At 45.1% G+C, this 22,155-nt stretch overlaps 1 protein-coding gene across 6 annotated transcripts in view; it reads left to right on the top strand.

Moving 5' to 3' along the window:
• syne1b (spectrin repeat containing, nuclear envelope 1b) overlaps positions 1-22,155 on the top strand; it is a 478,102-nt gene that overhangs the window by 29,915 nt on the left and 426,032 nt on the right. The gene's annotated exons all lie outside the window — the stretch shown is intronic.

Raw genomic sequence — 22,155 nt, 5'->3', positions numbered from 1 at the left:
TCACTGAGCGAGGTTCTGGGCCGGGGTCAGAGAATTCAGTGTGTGCTTCCATTGGTGGGGAGCGGGCAGTGGACCGGGTGGGGTGGGGAGTTCGGGGGATCGCGATCTCACTGCTCCGGATTCTGCAATCTGCACGGCACGTTTTGCCAATATCGTGCAACTAGCAGGATGGAGAGAGTGAGACTCTGCAAAACTCACACAGGAATGTTACAGCCCAGCACAGGCGCACTTGTTAACCTCGTACACTGCAAGGTCCTGATTTAAACCACAGATGGGCATTCTGTGAATTAGGATGTGCCAAGATTCTGACTGTTCTCAGGGAGTTGGATAGGGGTCTGAGCACCTGCAGAGATCAAGATAGTTTGATGAATTTTTTTGTGCTTGGTGCTTTATTTAAAAAAAAATTGATAATGGAGTTTTCTCTCCTTTCTCTTTTTTTTAACTCCACTGCTACCTGTTTTGCTCCCTACGTTTTGCCCTGCATTCTGACCTGTTTAAAATTGATCCATCTCTGTGTAACCATAGTGACGGTGGATTTTCAGCCCTCTCTCCATCTGTCACTTGCTGTGATTTGAGCTACACTGTGAGCGGTCCAAGTCGGAGCCTCATTTCAACGATTGTTCTCCCCCCCCCCAAATTGACCTGGATTTTTAATCTGTTTTTTCGCCTCTCCCAGGAGATCACATGGTTTTGAGTGGGGTGGGGAGTGTGCATATTGTGATACACAAGGCATCACAATTGTGTGGGACAGGCTGGATGGACCAAGGGGTTTTTTCCTGTTCGCCATTGTTCGTATGTTCGTAAAAAGGTCCTGTGCCTAATGTTGGCGTCCTCTGCCGCTGAGACCTCTCTCGGCGAGCTCGCTGTGTGTTTTACGTGGAGTAGTGACTCCCAGATTAGAACCAGCACTAGCACCTGACGAATACGCCTACTCATTTTCAATTTAGCACTCCCACAGTTTGCCGGGTGTCATTTTGTGTCACGATTACAGCGCTGTGCCTATAATAAAAAAAATTCCTCCCGTCTTGTGTGCATTCCCATCTCACGTAGCGACTCTCAGGAATTCAGCCTTCTAACTGACTTCAGAAAACAATCTGATCTAATAACACACTAACGAGGCCTTTAATTAAGTCAGCCTTTTATTTCTGATCATTTAATTTGATTCTACAAAAGGATATGGGGAACGGGCAGGGAGGTGGGATTAAAGTAGACAGATAGCACCAGCTCAGGCATGATGGGCTGAATATAATCAGCTTGCAGTCTAGTTTAACGGTCGGTAGAAATACCTACATCTGGTTAGTGGGGCAGGCTTTAGTCTACTGGGGATAAAGGAAGGTACATTTGGCTGTCATCTTGACCCTCAGGCATTATAAAAGAAAGAAAGACTTGCATTTATATAGCGCCTTTCACAATCTCAGGATATCCCAAAGTGCTTTACAGCCAATAAAGTACTTTTGAAGTATAGTCACTGTTGTAATGTAGGAAACGTGGCAGCCAATTTGCGCACAGCAAGATCCCACAAACAGCAATGAGATAATCACCAGATAATCTTTTTTAGTGATGTTGGTTGAGGGATAAATATTGGCCAGGACACTGGGAGAATTCCCCCAATCTTCTTCAAAATAGTGCCATGGAATCTTTAACATCCACTTGAGAGGGCAGACAAGGCCTCAGTTTAACATCTTATCCTAAAGACAGCACCTCTGACAGTGCAGCACTCCCTCAGGACTGCACTGGAGTGTCAGCCTAGATTTTGTGCTTACGTCTCTGGAGTGGGGCTTAAACCCACAACCTTCTAATTCAGAGGTAAGAGGTGCTACCAACTGAGCCTTGGCTGACACCTTAAGCTTACAGGGCAATTTAAAAATGTGTCTTCTTAGCCCTTTGAGCTTCTGAATAAAAAGGATTCATTGTTTTAAGAAGGGTCCATTCCTGAGCTGGCTGATCTCAGCTGGCGGTGAAGGGATGACTACTACATTTGGCCTCAGTACCCATGGGTCAGAGATTGTTCAGGCTGTTCGCCGATGATCACTATCCAGTGACTCCTGATGGAAGTGTGCATGTGTTTGAACATTGGGGAGGACAGGATCAGTTGTGGCTGCAATGCACCCCATGGTCAAAAAGCCTGATGACAAGTGTCACAAATGAAGGATGGCCACTGGAGTGAGGTACTGGAAGACAACCAACAGCTGTGGAGGGGAAAAAATTGTGGAGAAAAGAAATGGGACTAACTTCCGCCATCTAAACAAAACTACCGACTTTGGGTATAAACCAATGGTTGTAAATGGGGAATGGTGTTGGGTTTGATTGAGTTTTGGGCTCTAGCTTCATAATCTTGACCTCCTATTTGACTCTGAGATGAGCTTCCGACCCCATATCTTCTCCACCACCAAGACCGCCTACTTCCACCTCCGTAACATCGCTCGTCTCCACCCTTGTCTCAGCTCATCTGCTGTTGAAACCCTCATCCAAGCCTTTGTTACCTCCAGACTCGACTATTCCAATGATCTCCTGGCCGGCCTTTCACCTTGCATCCAATGTAAACTTGAGCTCATCCAATACTCTGCTGCCTGTGTCTTAACTCACTCTGTGCTCTCTGACTTACATTGGCTCCCGGTCCGGCAATACCTCGATTTTAAAATTCTCATCCTCATTTTCAAATCCCTCCATGGCCTCACCCCTTCCTATCTCTGTAACCTCCTCCAGCCGTACAACCTTCCGAGAACTCTTCATTCCTCCAATTTTGGCCTCTTGTACATCTCCGATTTTCATCGTTCAACCATTGGAGGCCGTGCCTTCAGCTGTCTAGGTTCTAAGCTCTGAAATTTCCTCCCTAAACCTCTCTCCCTCTCCACCTCTCTCTTCTTCTTCAAGATGCTCCTTAAAACCTACCTCCACCTGTCCTAATGTCAAATTTGTCTGATTATGCTCCTGTGAAGCACCTTGGGACGTTTTACTATGTTAAAGGTGCTATATAAATGCAAGTTGTTGTTGCTGCCAATTGCCTTTATATATACACCACTTGCTCTCCTGGAAATGCTCATGTGAGTTAAGACCAGGTGAAGCAGTGTTGGAGGGCTGGAGGATAACTGGATATAATTCAGTCTCCATTTTAAAGTCACACATTCTGCCCTTAGTTTTATAATCTCCATTATAAATCCCCATGTTCACAATGGAAATTGTCTGTGTAAACCTGTCACATTGTAATTACACAGTGGTGGCATAGCAGCACCCCCACTGTTGGGAGGATGTAATTACAGTGTGATAAGTTTACGTAAGTAGTTTCCATTATAAAGTGAACATAGGACCTTATAATGGAAAAAAAATGACAGGAAGTATGTGCAGAGATAAGATTTTTAATTATTATAGCTAGGTATATGTGAGTGTTAGAAAGATCAATATCTTGATTTGAAGTGCAGAGCCCTGCAGTGTATTTGTGTTTTGTTTCACTCCATGAGTCCACTGAAAACATTGGTCATGACTGAAGCCTGGAAATCTACAAAGCATCACTTTGGGGTTGGGAAGATGTCTTCTTAACGCTCTTTTTGTCCCTTTTACGTTTTAAAGGAGGTTTTCCGCTGGTTTTCTGGAACCTTCGTCATTTGCACTTCCGCTGCTCATCCATTGGCACAGATAACAATGTCAATCTGTCATTCTAACAGCACATTCTGTTACGATGTCAATAAAACTTGATTCTTCCAGTAGCGTTGTGGGCTTCAGCTGGCGGTGAGTGTTAAGAATAGGGACAGGAAGAACGGAGCCTTTAGGAGGCTGGTTGCTATGGTGACGAGTTGAAGGATAATGCAGCTTGGGTGGGAGTTTCCTTGACGAAGCAGTGTTTGTTGTGGGCACACAGCTTGTGAGAAACTATGGTTACTATATGAAGACAGCTGAGGTGGTAGAAAGCAAACCAAAGTGGTAATTAATGAGCTTTGGAAAGATTAGGGAGAACACAAAAATTCTACATTGGACCACAGATCTGATTTATCTTCCAGAACGGCTGGAAATTCACAGATTCCACTTATAGTCAATCAAAAACAACCCGATGGTTTCAGGAAGGCTTGGGGTTGCACACTTCCTGATACAGAGGTTGTAGCTTCCCTAGAAGTGCCCGTTAACCAGAGCGAGGATAACTGCCACTCTTTTGAACTGGCTGGCTTTGATTGATCAGATTGTTCGCATAGTACTTCTATGTGCGTATGCTGTGTTAAAGAGGATTTTTCATTTTGAGGTATCACCAGTTACAGAAAATGACACAAGGGGTTAACTGTCCTGCTGACCACACAGATCAGGTGGTTAAAATTCCTCTCTCCCTGTGCACTGGTTAACAGATTTGCATCTGATTTCTCTGCATTATTTTAATGAAGATATTAACCCTTAAAAATCAACTAAAATTAGGAATTTCAACCCCCAGATTTGCCACAGAACGTGTTTCTTATCTTCCTGTTGGACCAGGAGTGATAACTTTCATTGCTTGGTTACATTTGTGTTCATTTTTGAATATTTTGTTTAAACAGTGAGTCCTTCTATCCTTTCTAGAGTGATAAGAGTTGAAAAGCAAGGAAGTTATGTTGAACTTGTATAGAACCTTTGCTGCACCACACTTGGAGTACTGTGCACAGTTCTGGTCAATATATTACAAAAAGGATATAGAGGCATTGGAGAAAGTACAAAAAAGATTTACTAGGATGATGCCAGAACTGAGAGGTTATACCTATCAGGAAAGTCTGAACAGGCTGGGGCTCTTTTCTCTAGAAAAGGGAAGGTTGAGAGGTGACCTGTTAGAGGTCTTTAAAATTATGAAGGGGTTTGATAGAGTAGACGTAGAGAAGATGTTTCCACTTGTGGGGGAGTGCAAAACCAGGGGTCATGATTATAAAATAGTCACTAATAAATCCAATAGGGAATTCAGGAGAAACTTCTTTACCCAGAGAGTGGTTAGAATGTGGAACTCACTGTCACAAGGAGTAGTTGAGGCGAATAGCATAGATGCATTTAAGGGGAAGCTGGATAATCACATGAAGGAGAAAGGAATGGAAGGTTATGCAGAAAGGGTTAGATGAAGTAGGGTGGGAGGAGGCTCGTGCGGAGCATAAACAGTAGCATAGACCAATTGGGCCGAATGGCCTGTTTCTGTGCTGTACATTCTAGGTAATTCTTTGTAATTCAACATTGGAGCATATTTGCTTGGAGGTTTACTGAGTCTGACTATATTGAGGATCTGAATTAACACTTATCGAAAAACATTCATTGCCCCACATTGCTCCAGCATCAACTATAAACTCTAACTCCCTTAGTGCCTCTGTAATCACTCCAGACTATTTTCTAAATGTTGAGAAACTAAGAACTGTAGAGGGGCAAAGAGATTTAGGTGTCCATGTACACAAATCACTAAAGGTTAATGGACAGGTACAAAAAGCAATTAAAAAGTCTAACAGAATGTTGACTTTTATCTCAAGGGGGCTGAAATACAAAAGTGAGGAAGTGATGTTTCAGTTGTACAGAACCTTGGTCAGACCCCATCTAGAATATTGTGTTCAGTTTTGGGCACCCCACCTCTGGAAGGATATATATTGAAGTGGGTGCAGCACTGATTCACCAGGGCTTGTAGGATTAAATTATGAGGATGGGTCGCATAGACTAGGCTTGTATTCCCTTGAGTTTAGAAGGTTGAGGGATGATCTGATCGAGGTGATTAAAATGTTAAAATAATTCGATAGGGTAGATACGGAGAAACTATTTCCTCTGGTGGGAGAGTCCAAAACAAGGGGGCCCAATCTTAAAATTTGAGCCAGACCAGTCAGGAAGGAAATCAGGAAGCACTTTTTCACACAAAGGATAGTGGAAATCTGGAATTCTCTGTCCCCCCTCCCCCCCCCCAAAAGGTTAGTGAATGCTGGAGGACAATTGGAGCTTTCAAGGCTGAGATTGATAGATTTTTGTTGGGTAATGGTATCAAGGGATATGGATCAAAGGCGGGTAAATGGAGATGAGGTACAGATCAGCCATGATCTAATTGAATGGCGGAGCAGGCCCGAGGGACTGTATGGGCTACTCCTGTTCCTAATGTTTCTATGTTCCTAGACCAGGAGTCCGTTTTCCGGTCTGACCCCGGTCTATGAGTCTGCCGCTAGGCTGCAGAACTGGATTTAACAGGATAAACAAAGGGAGCTAGCTCACGGAATCCAGATTGAAAGAGCAATATAACAGCTGCAGTAGAAAGAGAGAACCTGCAATTATATAGTGCTTTTCATGTCCTCAGGATTTCGCAAAACATTCACAGCCAATGAAATACTCATGAAGTGCAGTCACTGATGTTTTGTAGGCTGATGTGCACAGCAAGATCCCACAAACAGCAAATGAGATAAATTACCAGTTATTATGTTTTTTTTAAAGTGATGGTACTTGAGGGATTAATATTGGCCAGGACACTGGGGAGAACTCCCCTGCTTTTCTTTGAATAGTGTCATAGGAACTTTTACATCCACCTGAGAGGGCAGACAGGGCCTTACTTTAATATCTCATCCGGAAGACGGCACCTCTGACAATGCAACACCCCCTCAGTACTGCACTGGGAGTGTCAGCCTGGATTATGGGCTCAAGTCCTGGAGTGGGGTTCAAACCCACAACCTTGTGATTCAGAGGCTCAGTTAGTAGCACTGTCCTGAGGCTGATTTTTACTTAAAGTTGCTCTTTAAACGTGGACATCAAGGATGTTTGAGTTAGTTATAGTTTGTTGTCGGTCTTTAAAAGTGGTTCTGGTAGCAAGATTCGCTCTTCAATAGATCTTCTTGCATGGAAAGTAAAACAGCAGCCACCAGTTTAACTTGTTACACGATCACTTGGTGTTTGCAAAGATTCCAAACTGAACTTTAGTGCTGAATGATATCACTGTAATATGAACAAAAGGCTATTGAAACTGCTCGAACATCTTAATGTACTGCAGCGAGTAGAAAGGGCTTGTTGTGCACTAACAGTATGGAAAAAATGACACTTAATCTCCTGCCATTTATTCTTAGTTTCCTGTTGCTTTAGCCACTTAAATCTTTGTTGCACTCAGCTCTTACAGTGTGTAAGTTGTTTTTATACAGATATCTTTACTTTGGAACAAAGTATAAAATGATGTGGCATGTTGACGCATTTAAGGGAGTATGAACAAGGCCAACTGTTCCGGACCCCAAATTAATTTTCACAGTGGAAATGTCTCTCCTTTTCTGCGATAATTTGGGAGGGGGGCAGGGAGGAATAGAGAAAGTGATGATGGGAGCAGTACCTTTTGTGCACGTACACAAAGATAACTCCTACAGGAATAGTTCTCCGCCTACTGTTCAGTGGTAGGGTTCATTATACAACTCTGCTGCTGCATTGTCGGAAGAGCCATCTTTCTGATGAGATGTTAAAGCAAGGCTCTGTCTGCCCTCTCAGGTGGATGTAAAAGAAGAAGAGCAGGGGATTTCTCCCCAGTGTCTCGGCCAATATTTATCCTTCAACCAACACCTAATAAAAAGATGATTTGGTCATTATCACATTGCTGTTTGTGGGATCTTGCTGTGCGCAAATTGGTTGCCACATTTCCTACATCACAACAGTGACTACTCTTCAAAAGTACTTTATCGGCTGCAAAATGCTTTGGGATGTCCTGAGGTTGTGAAAGGTGCTGTATAAATGCAAGTTCTTTCTTTCTTTTTACTCGGAGTAGGACAACAGGGAGATTCCAGGATTAGAATAGTGACCTACAAGGTTCTTCTCACAGTTCTGTGTTTCTTATTCCCCTGTCCTTCTGTTGCCCCTCACTAACTACCTCCTCGCTTCTGCCTGAGGATATGGATCTCTTACCATTCCTCCCGAGAACCTCATTCTCCCACAAACTCTGTCAAGGGGACCTTTTTCTCTCACCCGTTTCCTCCTAAAGATCTTGTTGTCCCACCCTTCCTCCTAAAGACCTCCTTCTCCCATCCCCTCTCTCCCGAGGACCTTGTTTCCCCACTCCCTCCCTCCCGAGAACCTCGTTCCCCCACTCCCTCCCTCCTGAGGACCTTGTTCCCCCACTTCCTCCCTCCTGAGGACCTTGTTCCCCCACCCACTCCCTCCCGAGGATCTTGTTCCCCCACTCCCTCCCTCCCGAGGACCTTGTTTTCCCACCCCCTCTCTCCCGAGGACCTTGTTCCCCCACTCCCTCCCTCCTGAGGATCTTGTTCCCCCACTCCCTCACTCCTGAGGATCTTGTTCCCCCACTCCCTCCCTCCTGAGGATCTTGTTCCCCCACTCCCTCACTCCTGAGGACCTTGTTCCCACACCCCCTCCCTCCTGAGGACCTTGCTCCCCCACTCCCTCCCTCCTGAGGACCTTGTTCCCCCACCCCCTCCCTCCCGAGGACCTTGTTCCCCCACTCCCTCCCTCCCGAGGACCTTGTTCCCCCACCTCCTCCCTTCTGGAGACCTTGTTCCTCCACCCCCTCCCTCCTGAGGACCTTGTTCCCCCCACTCCCTCCCTCCTGAGGACCTTGTTCCCCCACTCCCTCCCTCCTGAGGACCTTGTTCCCCCACTCCCTCCCTCCTGAGGACCTTGTTCCCCCACTCCCTCCCTCCCGAGGACCTTGTTCCCCCACTCCCTCCCTCCTGAGGACCTTGTTTCCCCACTCCCTCCCTCCTGAGGACCTTGTTCCCCCACTTCCCCCTCCCGAGGACCTTGTTCCCCCACTCCCTCCCTCCTGAGGACCTTGTTCCCCACCCCCTCTCTCCCAAGGACCTTGTTCCCCCACCTCCTCAGGACCTTGTTCCTCCACCCCCTCCCTCCTGAGGACCTTGTTCCTCCACCCCCTCCCTCCTGAGGACCTTGTTACCCCACTCCCTCCCTCCCGAGGACCTTGTTCCCCCACCTCCTCCCTCCTGAGGACCTTGTTCCTCCACCCCCTCCCTCCTGAGGACCTTGTTACCCCACTCCCTCTCTCCCGAGGACCTTGTTCCCCCACCTCCTCCCTCCTGGAGACCTTGTTCCTCCACCCCCTCCCTCCTGAGGACCTTGTTACCCCACTCCCTCCCTCCTGAGGACCTTGTTCCCCACCCCCTCTCTCCCAAGGACCTTGTTCCCCCACCCCCTCCCTCCTGAGGACCTTGTTCCCCCACCCCCTCCCTCCTGAGGACCTTGTTCCCCACCCCCTCTCTCCCAAGGACCTTGTTCCCCCACCCCCTCCCTCCTGAGGACCTTGTTCCCCCACCCCCTCCCTCCTGAGGACCTTGTTCCCCCACCCCCTCCCTCCTGAGGACCTTGTTACCCCACCCCCTCCTGCCCGTGGATTGTGAGATCCCACATTCCGTATCTGTGCTCCAGGAGTGAAGCTACAACTGGCGTAAGCGATGACAGGCGTGGCGTTCGGGATCCCGACCTTCAGCCTTGGGTCTTCATGCCTCGCCTTTGCTCCGCTTCACTACTTGCACCCGACTTCTCCACTTCAGTAAAGTGGATCGTACGGGGATTCGCGCCGAAATTCGGCCTCACCTCGACCCAACCCAAGGCCCCATCGAGCTGCTGCTCTCCACTCCCCAGCCCATCACCAGGCAGTGGGCAGCTCAGTCAGCAGGAGACTGATCCCCGCTCCAGGGACAGTCAGTCAAGGTCACAAGCACTCTGCAGTGGGAGTTCTGAATTAAACTTCTTCATTCACACAAAGGGCAGGGGAAATAGAATCATAGAATCATACAGCACCGAAGGAGGCCATTCGGTCCATCATGCCTGTTCCGGCTCTTTGAAAGAGCTATCCAATTAGACCCTCTCTTTCCCCATAGCCCTGCAAATGTTCCCTTTTCAAGTATAGTCTCTACACATAACATAACTGAAGTCCCTCATCCCTGGTACAATTCGAATAACATGGAACTCTCTTCCCCTTTAAGGCAGTGGATGCTGGGGGTCAATTGTAGCTTTCAAGACTAAGATCGATAGATTTTTGTTCGGGAAGAATATCAAGAGATATGGAGCAAAGGCAGGTAAATGGGGTTGAGGTACAGATCAGCCATGATCTAATTGAATGACGGAGCAGGCACGAGGAGCTGAATGGCCAACACCTGTTTCGTTGTACAATCTCCTCCCCTCCTCACCCACCAATATTTCCTATTTATCTCTTTGGGTGAAAGGTGAAAGTTCAGTAGCCAAGCACTCCCTCCTCCTGTTCCCCTCCTCTCGTTCCCCCCTCCCCTCCTCCCGTTCCCTCCCTTCCCTCCTCCCGTTCCCTAATGATTGTAAACGTTACGATAAACTGCAAAGAAGTTAATTATCTGGACAAAGGAAAATCAATGAACCAAACGTAATATGGGAGAGGGACTTGGGAAAGAATGAAGAGTTGGGAAAGGGAAAAACCCCAAAAAAGTGAATAACAGAATAATTCTGAATTATCGACCTTTTTAAAAGGGAGAAGAGCTTGAGCCAGAAATATATTGCCCGCCGATTGCCATGTGTTATTTTTGGCTGGATGTGTCAGATACAGGTGGGGAAAGTGCAGGGGGAGTGGGACGAATTGGATAGCTCCTCCAAAGAGCCGGCACAGGCACTTTGGGCCCAATGGCCTCCTTTTGTGCTGTAAGATTTTATACCCAGCCAGTGACTATAAATCTCACACCCTGGATTTGCTGAGTGCTCCTTGCTCTGTAAATGGCTTCTTCCTCTCTGGCTCTCTCCATTTTTCAGCGGTTTCCATGAGGTGATTTTACTGAGGGGATGCTGGGGTAATACGAGGAGTCTAGGCACCCCTTGTAAAACAGGCCTGTCAGAGAGACCAGAATAACTCAGTAACTCCTTAGAAAGAGCTTTACTTTGTGTGTCTCCTGTACTTCCTCCCCCCGCTATTATCATGGTGGGGTGGGGGGTTAGTGGTGGGGGCTACTCGCACCATGGTGATCAGGGCGGAAACTCTGCTGCCCGTATCCTAACTCTCACCAAGTCCCGTTCACCCATCACCCCTGTGCTCGCTGATCTACATTGGCTCCCGGTCGGCAATACCTTGATTTTAAAATTCTCATCCTTGTTTTCAAATCCCTCCATTGCTTCGCCCCGCTCTAACTCTGTAACCTCCTCCAGCCCTAAAATCCTCCGAGATCTCTGCGCTCCTAAATTCTTGCCTTTTGCGATTATAATCACTCCATAAAACCATAAGATCATAAGAGATAGGCGCAGGAATAGGCCATTCGGCCCGTCAAGCCTGCTCCGCCATTTAATGAGATCATGGCTTATCTGATTTTTACCTCAACTCCACTTTCCCTCCTTTTCCCCATTTCCTTTGACTCCCTTGCTGACCAAAAATTTGTCTAACACACCCTTGAATGTATTCAATGACTCAACCTCCACAGCTTTTTGGGATTCACGACCCTCTGGGAGAAGACATTCTTCCTCATTTCCATCTTAATCAGGCGACCCCTTATTCTGAGACCATGCCCCCTAGTTTTAGATTCCCCCATGAGGGGTAACATCCTCTCAGCATCTACCCTATCGAGTCCACTCAGAATCTTATATGTTTCAATAAGAGCTCCTCTCATTCTTCTAAACTCCAATTAGTATAGACCCAACCTGTTCAACCTTTCCTCATAAAACAACCCTTCCATACCCGGAATCAACCTAGTGAACCTTCTCTGAACTGCCTCCAATGCAAGTATATCCTTCCTTAAATAAGGGCACCAGAACTGTACGCAGTACTCCAGGTGTGGTCTCACCAGCACCCTGTACAGTTGTAGCATGACTTCCTGCTTTTATACTCCAACCCCCTAGAAATAAAGGCCAATATTCCATTTGCCTTCCGGATTATCTGCTGCACCTGTATGTTGTCTTTTTGTGTTTCATGTACGAGGATGCCCAGATCCCTCTGCACCACAGCATTTTGTAGTATTTCTCCATTCAAATAATATTTTGCTTTTTTATTTTTCCTCCCAAAGTGGATGACTTCACATTTTCCCATATTATATTCCATCTGCCAAATTTTTGCCTATTCGCTTAACCTTTCAATATCCCTTTGCAGACACTTTGTGTCCTCCTCACAACTTGCTTTTCCACCTATCTTTGTATCATCAGCAAATTTGGCCGCAAAGACACTCTGTTCCTTCATCCAAGTCATTGATATATATTGTAAATAGTTCAGGCCCCAGCACTGATCCCTGCAGCACCCCACTAGTTACAGATTGACATTTTGAAAATGACCCTTTTATCCCGACTCTTTGTTTTCTATTAGTTAGCCAATCCTCTATCCATGCCCGTATATTACCCCCAACACCATGAGCTGATATCTTGTACAGTAAACTTTTGTGTGGCACCTTATCGAATGCCTTTTGGAAATCCAAATATATTGCATCCATTGGTTCCTCTTTATCCACCCTGCCCGTTACTTCCTCAAAGAACTAATAAATTTGTCAAACACGATTTCCCCTTCATAAAACCATGTTGATTCTCCTTGATTGTATTATGAGTATCCAAATGTCCAGTTACTACTTCCTTAATAGTGGATTCTAGCATTTCCCAATGACAGATGTTAGGCTAACTAGTCTATAGTTACCTGCTTTCTGTCTCACTCCTTTCTTGAATAGGGGTGTTACTTTTGCGGTTTTCCAATCCGCTGGGACCTTTCCAGAATCTAATGAATTCTGGAAGATTACAACCAATGCATCCACTATCCCTGTAGCCACTTCCTTTAAGACCCTCGGATGCAAGCCATCAGGTCCAGGGGACTTGTTAGCCTTTAGACCCATTAGTTTACCTAGTACTTTTTCTCTAGTGTCAGTGATTGTTTTTAGTTCTTCCCTCCCCTTTGCCCCTTGATTATCTACTATTATTGGTATGTTATTAGTGTCTTCTACTGTGAAGGCAGATACAAAATATCTGTTCAATTCCTCTGCCATTTCCTTGTTTTCCATTATTATTTCTCCAGTCTCATCCTCTAAGGGACCAATGTTTACTTTAGCTACCCTCTTCCTTTTTATATACTTGTAGAAGCTTTTACTATCAGTTTTTATATTTCTTGCTAGTTTCCTCTCATAATTTATTTTCTCCCTCTTTATTATTTTTTTAGTCCTCCTTTGCTGGTTTTTAAAGTTTTCCCAATCTTCGGGCTTACCAGTAATATTTGCCATGTTGTATGCTTTTTTTTAACTTGGTACCATCCTTGACTTCCTTAGTTAGCCATGGTTGGTTCACCCTTTTTGTGGAGTCTTTCCTCCTCACAGGGATATATTTTTGTTGCAAGTCATAAATATATTTTTAAATGTTTGTCACTGCTTATCCACCATCATACCATCTAATCTGTTTACCCAGTCCACTTTAGCCAAATCTGACCTCATTACTTTGTAATTGCCCTTATTTAAGTTTAATACAGTAGTTTCAGACCCAAGATCCTCGCTCTCAAACTGGATGTGAAATTCTATCATGTTATGATCACTGCTTCCCAAGGGATCCTTTACTTTGAGATCATTAATTAATCCTGTTTCGTTACCCATTACCAGATCCAAAATGGCCTGTTCCGTGGTTGGTTCCCCGACATATTGGTCTAAGAAACAGTCCCAAATGCACTCTATGAACTCCTCAGGGCTACTTTTGCCAATTTGATTTGTCCAATCTATGTGAAAGTTAAAATCGCCCATGATTATTGCATTACCTTTTTTACAAGCCCCCCTTATTTCCTGATCTATATTTTGCCCTACAGTGTAGCTACTGTTAGGGGGCCTATATACCACTCCCACCGTGATTTCTTTCCTTTGCTATTTCTTACCTCCACCAAATTGATTCAACATCTTGATCTTCTGAGCCAAGATCATTTCTCACTATTTATTAACAGAGCTACCCCACCACCTTTATCTTTTTTCGTATCCTTCCGAAATGTTAAATAACCCTGAATATTTAGCTCCCAACCTTAGTCACCTTGCAACCACATCTCTGTAATGGCCACGAGATCATACCCATTTGTTTCTACTTGTGCCGTCAATTCATCTATCTTATTACGAATGCTGCGTGCATTCAGATAGAGAACCTTTAATTTTGTCTTTTTACCATTCTTTCCTAACCCGGCCCCATTTGCTAGTGCACTCTTATGTTTGTACGCTCTGTCCCTTCCTGACACACTCTGTTTATCATTACCCCCATCACTTTCCTGTACTACCTCTTTATCTTTTCTCTTTTTCAATCTAATCTTTGCCCCACCTGAACCCCCCACCATTGGCGGCCGTGCCTTCAGCCGCCTAGGCCCTAAGCTCTGGAATTCCCTCCCTAAATCTCTCCGCCTCTCTACCTCTCTCCTCCTTTAAGACGCTCCTTAAAACCTACCTCTTTGACCAAGCTTTTGGACACATGTCCTAATTTCTCCTTATGTGGCTCGGTGTCAAATTTTGTTTGATAATCGCTCCTGTGAAGCGCCTTGGGACATTTTACTACGTTAAAGGCGCTGTATAAATGCAAGTTGTTGTTGTTGTTGGAAGTGGGGGTCCTGGCCTGAGGATGAGGGGTGGAAATTTGTTTTTTGACACAATGGAGTGCCTCTTTCCCAGTCTGGGTGGAGACTTGGCCTCGCTCCACCCCCACTGCCCCCACCCCCGCCTACCCCCCCACCTCAGGTCAGCAGACGTCCACTCGACTTTCTGGGCACTTAGACACGGGGAGCCCCAAATGGACCTTCAACAACCAGCAATGTGTTAGAACTCCCCCTGACCCCACAAACTTAGACCAGCCTGCACGCTCTTCCCCCTTGCCCCCCCCCCCAGGAAGGATCCATGGGAGCTTCTGGCTACACTTCAATGAGGCAGGACAGTAAATCTCCCAATTTCTCGAGCTTTGGGCCTCAGGCTCTCCAGCTACCAGAATGTCTCAACGCCAGCAGTGGAGCCTGCCTGAGGGGCAGGGGCTTGTGCTGGGAGTGCGACTGGGCCATGCCTAGGATAGTGGGCACCCCTCCCCTCGAGCGCACTGTGCCCCTCGAGCTTAAAATCGGCCCCACAACCTTCATACACCTCATTTCTGCAAATTTAAATTCAGCACACTGCAAACGTATCCTGGGCCTTTCACCTCTGGCACATCGATTTGAAAAGTTAAAACAATCGTTTGCAAGTTTTCTCATTTATGGAACAAAGGCAGGTAAATGGAGTTGAGGTACAGATCAGCCATGATCTAATTGAATGACGGAGCAGGCTCGAGGGGCTGAATGCCCTACTCCTGTTCCTATTTATAAGAGCGCCATAAATGTAAGGTAGAATTTCAAGTGCACAGTGCAAGCAGACTGCAAATTGCTCCTTTAATCACCGTTTATGTCAAATTATTGTCTTACTGTGTGTAGATGGGAAAGTGGACGGTTTGCATTCCAGTCAGTTCTAGCTGTCGGTGGATTCCAAGCACTAATCAATGCTTCAATGACAGGGGCCCCAGTTTACATTCATGGCTTGTGAGCTTCATTAAAACTTTGCGTTAGTTCAATAAAGTAAAATGTTGGATTCGATTTTTAAAAATAAATAAAAACGATGCATCATTTTTTTTGTGTCGAAATGCATTTTTGCTTCAGCATTCCTGAAACAGGAGGCGCATAGTGGAAGCTTGTGGGAAATACATGAAGGGTGAATTCTGTTGCAAATCTTCTCTGAGATGCTCTGTATGCTTGAGCATAACTATCGCAGCAGCAGGAAACCGGTTCATTGTCAGTCCTCTGCAATCTGTGCTCAGGCTGCGTTTGTGTGTGCACAGTGGCTGCTGAGAGTCCATTTGCCAGAGTGTTTGATTGCTGCAACTCTTCACTCAGACTGTCACGGTTACAAGGACAGCCTTCTTCTGAAAGCTCGAGATCACGGATTAACACATGCTGATCGGCCACTCGTCTGCTAATCTAATCTTCCATCGGCAATGTGTTGTGAGAGAAAGTGCAGCAAGATTGTGTAAATAGTAGAAGATCACAGCTTCGGTGTGGAAGTGTGAATCACGAATCATTGGATTCACGGGACGCACATCTTTCACAGAAGGAGGGAGCGAGGAGGAATCAGACTCTGGCTGTTGATCCTGGGTTTTCTCTGCGTGTCTATCAACGACCGCACTGCACTTGGACAGCGGAGGATATTCCAGCAAAATCAAGCTCCCTCAGGGATCAGCAGATCACACGGAAATCGGGCTGATTCCAAGATGCGACACGCATAATGGCCAGCTGCAAGGGAGTCTCTGGAAAGAGGGTGACATCACTGAACTTGGTGACTGGATTCTTTCAGTACCTCCGCGGTGAGTTGTCAATAAGGCAGACCCTTTTGACATTTGCAAACGAACGAATCATTTGAACGTGGTGTCTTGTCAGCGAGAGCATTGCGAGCGCAGGGCAGAATCCCTTATAACCGAGCACAGATTTCCTTTCTGTGTTTTAACGGTGCACTGTGTTCTCAAATCAGCTGATCTGTGCTGTGAGTGCTTCAGCGGAATTGCATTTTTTACAGTTACAAGCCGTGTCCTGTAAAACATATTAAATTATTGTGCACTAAGATTGGAAGTGGGTTGGTAGTTAATGGTGCTTCCTGATGATTTTCCAAAACTGGGAGTGCAGTGCTGTTAGAACCAACTTCATTCAGCCCTTAAACACTGCAAGCCGTTTTGATTTATTTTAAACACAGCCCTTGTCGACAGCCTGACTCCATCTGATAGACGGAAAAGTGCAAGGTGGAACAGGGACCAGTTGCTAAAATCAGGAGGGATAACTGAACCAGTGGTATGTTACTTTTGGGCATGACGGTAGCAGTAGAAGCTTCATGCCTGATCATAACGGAAGCTGCACCAACACGCTAATATCACGCGTGAAGGCCTTTGCAGTTGTACTTGTTTTCAGTAATCCATTGTGGTACCAGCATAATTTCGGGGCAATCTCTCCACATCGTTCACCTGAGGAAGGAGGTAGCCTCCGAAAGCTTGTGAATTTAAAATAAAATTGCTGGACTATAACTTGGTGTTGTAAAATTGTTTACAATTGTCAACCCCAGTCCATCACCGGCATCTCCACATCATGTTTGCTGGGTTACAGAGCAGATCATAAGGTCATCCCACTGTATGTTTTGCAGTCACCTGCGTTCACTTGTGCTACTGACCCAGAGGAATGCACTGTTTCACTGCACCATCAAAGTACTTCTCATGTTTTAGATGATGGGTCGGTCGGGGAACAAGACTTCTTTCTAATGGATCTTGAAATTATCCATAACTCTGCTGCCCATATCCTAACTCACACCAAGTCCCATTCATCCATCACTCCTGTGCTCGCTGACCTACATTGGCTCCCGGTCCGGCAATGCCTCGATTTTAAAATTCTCATCCTCATGTTCAAATCCCTCCATGACCTCATCCTTCCCTGTCTATGTAACCTCCTCCAGCCCTACAACCCTCCGAGATCTCTGCGCTCCTCCAATTCTGACCTCTTGCTCCTCCCCGATTTCCTTCGCTCCACCATTGGCGGCCGTACCTTCAACTGCCTAGGTCCTAAGCTCTGGAATTCCCTCGCTAAATCTCTACGCCTCTCTACCTCTCTCTGCCCCTTTAAGACCCTCCTTAAAACCTATCTCTTTGACCAAGCTTTTTGTCACCTGTCCTAATATCTCCTTATGTGGCTCGGAGCCAAATTTTGTCCGGTAACGCTCCTGTGAAGCGCTTTGGGACGTTTGCTACATTAAAGGTGCTATATAAATGCAAGTTGTTGTTGTTGATCCCATCCAGTGGTGGAGCCGGTAGGGGGAGGCCAGGGAGGGGGTCTTGACCCCGCAATCATTTTTGAGGTTGGCCAGCTGGGCTTTGGAGGACCGCCCCCATTCTGCTCCCAGAAACCTCTGCTGCCCGTTTTTGGTCTCTGGGTTCAGCCTGTGAGTCAGCGTGGGTTCCCGGCTCGGTTCTTCCGACCAGGGGAGTCAGCAGCCCCCAGTACCCAACTCGGTCCACTTCCCGCCAAGTCGGCCAAAGCTCGAGTTCGACCTCCCACCCCACCCCCCCCCCCACCTCCCCCTGTCGGCCGAAGCCAGCTTCACCACTGATCCCACCCCACCAGCAACCCCCCCCTCCTTCATTTGCTGCTTCTTTCCTCGCTCACTCCAGCACGGTCCCTGATGAAGCAGCAGGCAGGGGACCTGGACGCATCCCTCTGCCAGTGCGCCATGTGAGTAGGCTGCTCGGAGCTGGGTGTAACTGGCAAGCATGCGCGGAGTCACCCTCTGATTTAATTTGTGCCTTGTTTTATTGTCTCGCCTCTCCTAAAGGTGTTGACTCCTGGCTGGGGTACTATCCAGCGGGTGTTGTATGAACCTCCATTCCTGATGCTCGGGTTAGAAAGTGAGTGTGTGCAGGTTATTTGACAATGGGGGCCATCACACTAAGCCAGATCCTGTTCGCCCCTGATGACTGCGCACAGGAGACAATGGACAGCTACCATGAGGAGGGATCCAGGCTGATTGTTACTCTTTCCCCAGCTCCGGGATGCTAAAGCTGAATGTAGCCTTCCAGTTGAGGCCTGGAGAAGGTCAGCCAGATCAACAAGACTAGGAATCAAACATGGAATGTTCCGGTTTGTACGACTCAGTACCATACCGGGGTGCTTCATCTCACCTTTTTAATACTTTCATCCAAATGGATTTTAAATACTAAGAGTAAATTCACCAATCCCATGTCCCCAACAGAGAGCCAAACTAAAAAGGAATGAGGGTCAAGGATAGGGCTACCCCACCGTAGAGGCAATTGTCTGACCTGTCCTCGAGCACAGCTCCTCACTGGGATGATCAGATTGGAGAACTTATCCTATTGTGAAGATCAGACATCCCAAGGCCTGAAAGCCAGGGTGCACCTCAATATTGTCATCGCTGCTACAATTGTTGCCTAATTAATACTGCTACATTGGCAATTATTACTGCTACAATTGCTGCCCAATGATTACTGCTACAATTGCTACTCAATTATTACTGCTACAATTGCTATTCAATTATTACTGCAACAATTGCTGCACAATTATTAATGCTGCAATTGCTGCCCAATTATTGCTGCCACAATTGCTATTCAGTTATTACTGCTACAATTTCTGACTAGTTATTACTGCTACAATTTCTGACTAGTTATTACTGCTACAATTGCTGTTCAGTTATTGCTGCTACAATTAGTCACTGCTCTTTTCTTTCTATGATTTAGACAGTTTATTGTTATTTAACACCTTTACAGTATCCTTCTTTATCGCAAGAGATTTCATAATAGCCAGAAGCCTCTTGTGAGGAACCTTTTCACATGCCTTCTGAATGTCCAGTTGTTTTACCATCTGCCACACACAGTCACATCATCTTAGAATTCCGATAAATCTGTCGGTCAAAATATTCTCTTCATCAGTTCTGGTTGGTTTTGAGTCGTGTTGACTTCAGTTAAATATTCTTGAATTTTCTATTTAGATTAAAATGTTATTTTCTGATTAAATTTCTCAAGCCAACATATCTATAATTCCCGGGATAATCAGGAGCAATAATGGCTATTTTCCAAACATCTGGTCTGACTGTTTCACTCTCATTTCTTTCTGTACTTTTGGATGTATTCTATTTGGTCCCCCTCACTTATGTATATTAAAATTATGAATACTATATTATATTAAACAGCTCCATTTCCCCACAGATTTGTAAAAATCTCCAACTAGCTGTGGAAAAAAAACATGTTTCTTTCTGCAGTGAAAGCTGCTTGATAACAGAAATTAATTCCGGACCTGTTATTTTTCTCTATTGCTATCTTGTTGTCTTATTATCAAGGGGGCCCACTTGCTCTTTTATTTTTTTATTTACTATGAGCATCCAAAAGGAAATTTTTTTACCGCTCCCAATATCTGTTATAATAATTTTTTCTAATTTCACTTTTTATTGCAGATTACCCTTTCGCAGCATTTAAAAAACCTTCTCCGTTTCCTTCGCAATTAATAAGTGAAAGGGGATAAACTCAAAACTAATCTGTGGAAGCAATATTTCAGTGAGCGAGTGGTTAATCTATGGAATAAGCTCCCTAGGAAGACAATGGAAGCAGATAGTGTTGATTCATTCAAATGCAAATTAGATAGATTGCCTCTCAGAAAATAATATTTTGGAATACAGTATATGAGCAGTTTGAGACATGACATATAAAGAAAGACTTGCATTTATACAGCACCTTTCACAGCCTCAGGCCATCCCAAAGCACTTTACAGCCAATGAAGTACTTTTGCAGTGTAGTTACTGTAGGGAAATGCAGCAGCCAATTTGTGCACAGCAAGGTTCCACAAACAGCAATGTGATAAATGATCAGATAATCTGTTTTAGGTATTGGTTGAGGGATTAATGTTGGCTAGGACATTATTGCTCTTCTTGCACCATGGAATCTTTTATATCCACCTTAAAGGGCAGATGGGCCTTGGTTTAACATCTCATCTGAAAGACAGCACCTCTGACAAAGTAGCACTCCCTCAATACTGCACTGGAGTGTCAGCCTAGATTTTGTGCCTCAGTTTCTGGTGTGGGGCTTGAACCCATGACCTTCTAACTCAGAGGCAAGAGTGTTATCACTGAGCTAAGGGCTGACAGTCAGAAAATAAATATTCTTTTGGATGCTCATATGGTAAGTGTAGCATTGCTTGGGCGGAACAGGTGACTTTGGGATCTATGGTTCCCAAAGCTCTCCACCACTGGGGATTTTCCTCGCCTCATGTCTGGGTCTGTTGTAGGCTAATTGATAGAGATTGATTGCTACGATTAGTCAACAACTCCATTCTCATTGTATCATACAACTACCAGGATGGTAGAAGGCGAACTGGATGGACCTTGGTCTTTTTTCGTCTGGTAATTCCTTTGTTCATTAGTTCCTAAGTGGGAACTAATGAACATAGGAATTACCGGACAAAAAAATTGTGTTGGAGTTATCTAGAGAACTAAGACTGTTATAGAGCATATCAGGTTGTTGTATTCGTTAATTTTATTGATCTTCTGTTATTATTTTTGTTTTTCTTTGTAATCAGTGGAAGTGTATAAAAATTCCAGTCCATAACAGTGTGTCTGATTTTCAGTTTCAAATAGTTTTATTGATTATAATAACAGACATTTTGATTTGCATTGAAAGAACAGCTGATTTAGCGGCTAGTTTGGCGTAGATTCTGCTTTGTTAACTATTCACGTGTTTAGAAATCTGTAGAGGGAAAAAATGTAGTGAAACAGAATTGACCATTAAAACAAAAAATGCTGGAGATACACGACAGATTCAGCAACATGAGTGAAAAGAAAAGGACAGATTGGAGATCTGTTTTAACAGGCCTCCACCTGAAACATTAACATTAAGCTCTCTTCTCCCATTACTGATACTGACCGACCTGCTGTGTATTTGCAGTTTTTACTTTTGTTTGTAGCAGTTCGCAATGGTTTGTTGATTTTAACATTCTCTGCAGGAATTCTTTGTGTGAACTCTTTGAAAAACGAATGCGTGCTAACCAGTCAGTAGCTTAAATTTACAAACAAGAAGCTGCAATATTGAGTTAGTGTGTTTTGTTTTATTTTATTCTGATTTCAATTCTGCACCATTATAACATGGGAGAACGATAAGATCTTTCTTGTGTGTGTATTTTCTGAAGATAGAAAAGAAAGAATTTGGTTTTATACAGCACCCTATCACCTCCTCAGGAAGTCTGAAAATGCTTCTTATATAACTGTAAAATAAAAAATTTCAAATAAAAATTGTTGGACTATAACTTGGTGTTGTAAAATTGTTTACAATTGTCAACCCCAGTCCATCACCGGCATCTCCACATCTTATATAACTAATTACCTTTGGAGTGTAGTCACTATTATTTTATAGGCAAACACGACAGCACAGCAAGATCCCACAAACAGGAAATGAGATGAATAACCAATTCATTTGGTGGTGTTGATTGAGGGATAAATATTGGCCAGGAAACCGGGGAGAACTCCGCTGTTCTTCTTCCAATAGTGCCATGGGATTCTCTTACATCCACCAGAGTGGGCAGACGTTTAACGTCTCATCTGAAAGACGGCACCTTCGACAGTTCAGCACTCCCCCAGTTCTGCACTGGAGTGTCAGCCTGGATAATGCACTCCAGTTCTGGAGTGATACTACAGATTAGATTTTCAGCTTGCTGCCCTGGCATTGGGTATCAGCTGCCCGTTTGAGAAACCGCCTGATTTTCATTCC

The sequence above is a fragment of the Heptranchias perlo genome, chromosome 8 (genome assembly GCF_035084215.1).
Source record: "Heptranchias perlo isolate sHepPer1 chromosome 8, sHepPer1.hap1, whole genome shotgun sequence".
NCBI classification, from domain to species: domain Eukaryota; kingdom Metazoa; phylum Chordata; class Chondrichthyes; order Hexanchiformes; family Hexanchidae; genus Heptranchias; species Heptranchias perlo.
This window is presented reverse-complemented; position numbering and strand designations above follow the sequence as displayed.